Source organism: Xyrauchen texanus, chromosome 38 (assembly GCF_025860055.1).
Source record: "Xyrauchen texanus isolate HMW12.3.18 chromosome 38, RBS_HiC_50CHRs, whole genome shotgun sequence".
Lineage (NCBI taxonomy): Eukaryota > Metazoa > Chordata > Actinopteri > Cypriniformes > Catostomidae > Xyrauchen > Xyrauchen texanus.
The window spans coordinates 33,004,320-33,011,673 of record NC_068313.1 but is presented as its reverse complement, the minus strand read 5'-3'; positions in this window follow the sequence as shown (position 1 = coordinate 33,011,673).

Sequence of the window (7,354 nt, the reverse complement as noted above, 5' to 3'; positions counted from 1 at the left end):
GGCACATTTGGCTGAACTGGGTTACGAGGATCGGCAGTGCGTGATGGGCAGACTGCTGTGTGCCGCTTAGCCAGTGCACCGGGCCGGCCCGTAACCTCCCCTGACGCAGTGTGAGTGTCAAACAGCCCTTTAGGGACGAGTCGAGTACTCAAAAGAATGGGGACAGGCTTGTCCTAGTTGTGCCTCTCTTCCCTCTTTTTTTCCCTTTTCTCCCCAGAAGAAGAGAGAATTCACTAAACTTCATTGCGACGGGTTGGAAACTGCGAGCAACACGTCCAGACTCTGGGAGAGGCGGACCAGGGGAATGATTTCGTTGCAAGTACCGGCAGGTGGGGCAACATAATATTCTCCTCCCAGCCCTCCACCGGGGGACGTAGTGGCCTGCTTACTAGCTCCAGGGCAGTGGCTTCTCACGTTCCTGTGTCACCCATCTCAGGGGCGCTTTGAGGTCCTCTTCCTAGTGGCTGGCCGTGAGAAGGGTGGCATCTGCTTCCAGTGGGGGGGCTCGATGCTCGGGCGGGGCTGCAGGTGTGGGCCGGGGTGGTGAGGGCGAGGGAAAGCATGTCCATCATCTCAGCGTCTGCCTGTGACTGGACGACCACACCCGAGGGGGGAAACCCAGCAGAGGTTTCCGTGTCTGACAGGAGAGGCCCACTCTCCGATGCTGCGCTCGAGAGCTCATCACCATCACAGGCACAGAATAAGAGGTCGAACTCGCCATGGGACGATCCGGTGCACTCATCCGAATGCCTAACCAGAGCAAACGAGCGTGCCGGGGAATGGGAGGTCCACCTGCAGAGTTGGTCTCATTGGGGTCCCCGAATCACCCCCAGTGCTCACTGTGCTGGCCTAATACCTGTAGGTAGATGGACCGAAGGAGGGAGCCACTGGGGTGGCTTGCTTTCTTACGAAAGCGAGCCGCGACCGCAACGTTTCCATGGTCATGACGCATCCAAGAAAGATATCTCGGCATGGGCAGCGCCCAGGCACGAAAGAGCAATCATGGCCGTCAGAAGGCAAGAGGTATCGACCGCAACCAGGAATAACACACAACCGGAAAGGCATCTTTAAAAAGATGCATCATGAAAAAGATGTTCCGATGTGTGCCGCTCTTTTAGGAATATATTCTCTTTTACGAGGGAAAATGCTCGGAATATACTCTTTTAGATCTGCTGAAGTGCCTGGGTGCACCAGACTGTTCGGCTCCGAAGAGAAAATCTAATGAGCGGTATGCATCCCCTCCTTTTATACCTGTAGGTCTGGGGGAGGGGCATGCAAATTCTCATTGGCTTTTATCAAAGATCAGAGGTGTTTCTGGGCTCTCAAGAGTGACCCCTAGTGTCACTACATCTAAACAACGTCGAGAGAGTGACAGATAGGGAACCCAGATTTTCAATCACAGCTTTCATGCATCTTGGCATGCTCTCTATCAGTCTTTCACATTGCTGTTGGGTGACTTTATGCCACCCGCGTTAGGACGTAACAACCCCTCCTCTGCACAACAGAGGAAACACTGTCCCTTCAGTGTTTCAGCTTGCATTCACTCTCCAATCTTCCTATCCTACACCTCCCAGTCTCCTATACCCCGACACGGACCCTAGCGCAAGGCTGCCTCAGCTAGTAGTCCAGATTGTTTCTATCTTCTTTGGCACTCCTGCCCATCTCAAAACAAGCTATCCATCTGGTGGGGCTTCGAGCTCAGGTCTAGCCTCAAGCCCTTCACACAGGACAGCAAGCCACACATGTATACAAACATACATAAAATTGCTAACTACTGAAAGTTGTGATTGAAAATCAGGGCTATTCCACCAAAAAATTATTTCTGAACTCTTCCTAAGTTAAAACTTTAATATTGTGTTGTTTAAAAATTAATTAACTTGTTTTATTTTCATTATTTGAGATCTGAAAACATTCAGATCTCAAATAATGACAACTGGTGTTACTTTCACCATTTGTCATTTTCTGCAAATAAATGCTCTAAATGGATTTGGGAGACATGTTTTCAGTACTTTATAAAATAAAACTAAAATGTTAATTTTACTCAAACTCATACCTATAAATAGTAAATCCAGATAAACTGATAATTTCTTATATTTTTCAAGAGCTGTATATTTATGTGACTACTGAGGCAAAACAATGTAGGTATGCTGACAAATTCTTCAGAAATATGGATACATTCAGTCTGCTTAGACAAATGTATATGCACTTAATCATGTTAAATCTAAAAGATTAAGAAGAAATGCAAGTATGTAGTTATAGATTCAAGGCAGTACAACTGCATATTCACACCGAGAAAGAATAGTTGTTCTCCATTTTAAAAGTCTTGTTTACAGCAATGAGCTGGGCTTAATCCACAGCTCCACATAGTGTTGAGAATATGAACTGCTGTGGAGAGAAGCTATCACCCCCAAGGTGCTGTTTGTCACAGTTCACATCTGTCTGTCCGTCCATCCATCCATCAATCATCCAAAATTGAATGTTACGTAGTTTCATTTCTCTAGTCACAGAACATCTGTTCTGCATTTTCTGCTAATTAAAGCCCAGTTGAATCCTCTCTTTGTTCACAGTAAGTCTTGTGTGTTGTCGTATACAGTTCTGAGCTGTGAGCAGAGTATTTACAGTTTCTTCCTTTTGTGTTATTTGCTCATCACATTTTTTTATGGATTTTCCTGCTTTAGTTGGATTATACACACCATCTACATTATACATTACTTGAACATGGCTGTTATTATTTGGGTACTTTTGGGAAGTTGGTGGGAATGTCCTGTGGTGTGACATATATTCCATCTAAAGCTATTTTAAATGGCATTTTGCTGATTCTTTTATAATAGCTATGTTTGCGTGGACAAAAAATGTTATTCAATAAAGTGGTTTATTACTGAATAAGTGGCGTACTCTTTATGTCAGGATCCTGTCACTTAGGTCAGTCATGTTTATTTGTTGGTGACAGGGTCCTGACATCCATGTCTGTTTTGTGTTTAGCACACAGCTCAGTGTTAATTTCCTGGCCATGTGCTCTGTCTGTCTTTGTGTCTCTGTGTGAGCAAGGGTTGGGAATCGTAAGGAATTTTATGGTTCCGGATCTGATTCTGATTCCTCTTAACGATTCTGGTTCCTTAACGGTTACAGTTACTGTTACCAAATAATGAGATCATTTCAGATTTGTACAGAGCAGATATAACAAATTTAGAAATAAATGTAATGCAGTTATTGTAAAAGGTGTGCATGCACACTTTTTAGAGACATAAATACAATCCAATAATAGATCCTTACTCTATCTTAAATAAAGAAATCTAAACCAACACAAAATGTGATGGCATATTTCATTAATTCATTTATTATTTTATAAAATTCCACTTATTACAACAAAACTTCTGTATCTTTAATTATACATTGTCATAGGAACTACCAGTCGGTAACTGCACTGCTTGATTTAATAGAGACACAGGTCATCATTAAATAAACAGAAACATTTCCAGAGACAGTTTAGACTGTGTTTTGTAGCCTAATGTTGTACTTCAGGCTTGTGAGATGTCAGCAGTTCTATTTTTTTTTTTAATTATTATTATAATTTTTTATCCACTTTTCTCCCCAATTCGGTATGCCCAATTCCCACTACTAGTAGGTGCTCGTGGTAACGCGGTTACCTCAGTCCGGGTGGCGGAGGACAAGTCTCAGTTGCCTCCACTTCTGAGACAGTCAATCCGCGCATCTTATGACATAGCTCACTGTGCATGACAACGCGGAGGCTCACAGCATGTGGAGGCTCATGCTACTCTCCGCGATCCACGCACAACTCACCACGCGCCCCATTGTGAGCGAGAACCACTAATCACGACCATGAGGAGGTCACCCCATGTAACTATACCCTCCCTAGCAACTGGGCCAATTTGGTTGCTTAGGAGACCTGGCTGGAGACACACAGCATGCCCTGGGTTCAAACTCATGACTCCAGGGGTGGTAGTCAGTGTCAATACTCACTGAGCTACCCAGGCCCAGGAGACTTCAACAGTTCTTATTTAATTTCGAGTTGGACATTCATAACTTGCACATCAGTATAAGATTGCTTGTATACTGGAAGCGCTGTATGTATCGCAATGTAGATTCAAAAGAACCGGCTCATTAGAATGGTTCTTTCAGGATCGGACTATACCTGAAACACCATATGTTTTGCGCTGTTGATTCAAAAGAACCGGCTCTTTTGAATAATTATTTCAGGAATTGAACTGTACCGGAAGCACATAAGATTTGTGCTGCAAAAAGAGCCGGCTCGAGTCTCGTTCGACTGGGAATAAAATACACTGGTAGAACTGTGTGTTTTTACGCTGTAGTGTCAGTAGCAGTTGTTGGAAATGCACTGTTGGAAACACTGGCAGAGTTTTTGAGGACGGTGTTCCAGCCACATTGGTGGAAAATTGCACGCTGTAGAACTATTAACAGAACCAAAATTCATGAAGATCACACGATTCCGGTATTTTTTAAAGAATGAAACCGGTTCTGAACAAGAATCGGTTCTCGGTTCCCAACCCTAATGCGAGCACACGGCTTTGGGTTTGATTTCCTTGCCGTGCGCTCTTCTGATTATGTTGCGTTTCAAGTTCGGAGCGTGGTGTCTGGACCCTGACTCTTCTGTCTTGTTCAGTTTCGGTTTTGGTGTCTGGATCAAGATGCACATTCTCCATGTCTTGTCGTTTTGAGCACATGGCTTCAGGTTTTGTTCTTTTGCCATGCGCTCCTCTGTCTGTCTTTTGAGCTGTGCTTTTTATTTGAGCACATGGCTTATGATTTTGTTAATTTGCCGTATGCTCTTCTGTCATGTCGCACTTCCTGGCCCTGGCCCTGCCCCCTTGTTATTAATTTGTGTGCTTCACCTGCCTTCCTCATTACCCTCCTTATTTCCTTCCCTAGTTAATCTCCATGTGTACTCTGCTCTGTGCCAGTTTGCTGTTTAAATGTACTTGTGGATTTTTCCCAAGTAACACTTCAATAAATTATCTTCCCCTTCTAGCTCTTAAAACCCCCATTACGGAGTTGTTGCTGTGTTTGTTTCAAAAACTTTCTATAGCAGCCTGCAGTGGAATTGTGCTGCAGTAGTAGGGTTTTTCTTTAATGTCAAATTCTAGGATTCCCCCAATTCAATGTACAAGTGCATATTTGAGAACATGAGGAACAGTCCATATTTTACATTGGTGTGTGTATAAATGGGTATAGTTTATAGTGGATGTGCTATTCCCACTGTACTCCCAGACATGTTGAAATCTTTCCGCTGTGTTGACTTGTTGCCATTCCGAACATAAAACTTGTCTTTCATCTGTCAAGTTTAATTTCAACATGTTGATACATTGAAATAGTGCGGCAGCCGTCAATCCCATGGGCTTGCTACATATAAGACCTCTTCAATGTTGGGTCAACTCAAAGAGTACCTCGTCATAACGAATGCCTGTGTTTTATCAGAAAGGTGTTGCTCTCAGTCAAGTGACTAGGTGCAAAGAGGTCACAACGGACACATCCAACAAGGGCTGGGGAGCCCTTTGCCATGGACATCCAGCCTTCGGCATCCTAACAGGTGCACCAGAAGCATGGAACATAAATCACCTAGAAGTCCTTGCAAGCTTTCCAGTCAGTCGTGCAGCATTTTCACCTACTCATTCGGTCAGACAGCACTGCAGTCATGGTGTACATAAACCTCCAAGGAGAAGTTTGGAAACGCCCAGTGACGAACTTGGCACATCAGCTTTTCCTCTGGTGCAAGAATCATCTCCTGTCGATATGTGCAACACATGTCCCCTGTCACCTGAACTGCAGAGCAGATCTGATTTCACATTAGGGTATGATAGACGACGAATGGAGATTTTCTCCTCAACAACCATGTCCAGAGCTGTGGAAATGTTATGTCTGGCCCCTAAACAGGGCTCGTCTGACACAGATAGGCTGTCGCAGCCAGTGCTTGACACCATATTACAGGCCAGAGCCCCCTTTACTAGGCGGTTGTATGCCTTAAAATGGCATCTTTTTTAGAGGATGGGTGTTTCCCTCGAAGAGAGGACCCAGTGCATCGCCCTGTGCAGCCAGTCATTCACTTCCTCCATCCAAGCTCAAACTATATATTGCAGCTATTGCAACTTGACACAACCCCCCTAGGTGATTTGTCAGTGAGCAAACTCTCCTGGGTCATACATTTCTTGTGAGGTGCAAGATACAGTAAGCTTAATCGCGCACTCTCTCTAAAGACTACGCTGCTTCTCGCTTTGACTTCGGTGAAACGCCTTTGTGGACCTTCAGGCCTTGGAGTTAGGACCGGGCTTGTCAAAAGCTGTTCTCAAGCCTAGGGAAGGTTATGTGACCAAGGTTTTGGCCATTCCTTTCAGTGCTCAGAATATCACCTTACAGGATTTTTCCCGTCCTCCATTTGCATCAGACGAGGCACAGAAGCTGTGTGAAGGCTTGTAAAGGCACTGCGAATGTACATTGACCGAACGCGTCAAAACTAGGCTGAAGGATCAGCTATTATTATCCTTCATATATATGGTGTTAAAGTGATAGTTCACCCAAATATGAAAATTCTCTCATCATTTACTCCATTTGCCATCCCAGATGTGCATGACTTACTTTCTTCTGCAGAACACAAATTAAGATTTTTAGAAGAATATCTCAGCTCCGTTGGTCCATACGCCTCCAGTGGTTTAATCCATATCTTCTCAAGCGATATGATAGGTGTGGGAAAGAAACAGATAAATACTTAAAACATTTTGTACAATAAATTCTCCTCCCTGCCCAACAGGTCGTTATATGGATGAAGAATGTGAATTGGTGAATATAAAAAAAAAAAAAAAAGAGGAGAAAGTGAAAGTGGAGATTTGTCTTAAAAAAAAAAAAAAAAGGATTTAAATGTTGATCTGTTTCTCACCCACAACTATTATATTGCTTCTGAAGAAATGGATACTGGAGACGTATTGATTATTTAAATAGTATTATATTTAGTGGAAACTGTAGCTACCATGGTAATTTATGGTAAGAAAAAAGGTTTAGATCTTTTTAGTTTAGCAAACTATTTACTTATTTATTCGTCATGGGTAATACACATTAATTGAACATATCACGTAAAGTGCCAGATATAGCCAAAACGGCTAAATTTAACCTGCTTTCGCTATGGTTTAGTTTATGTGATAATGAAGGCTGCTAATTAAAAGTGTTCATTGACAATTACTAATCAGACTAAGTATTTGCAGACTAACCTTAAATAACACGAGCATTCATCGCTAAAGTTGTTGCTAAAACAACATGGTTGCGTCAGCCATGCTCTGACCAATGATGAATGTCTGGCCTCCCCACATCAAGTTAAGTAATTACTTTC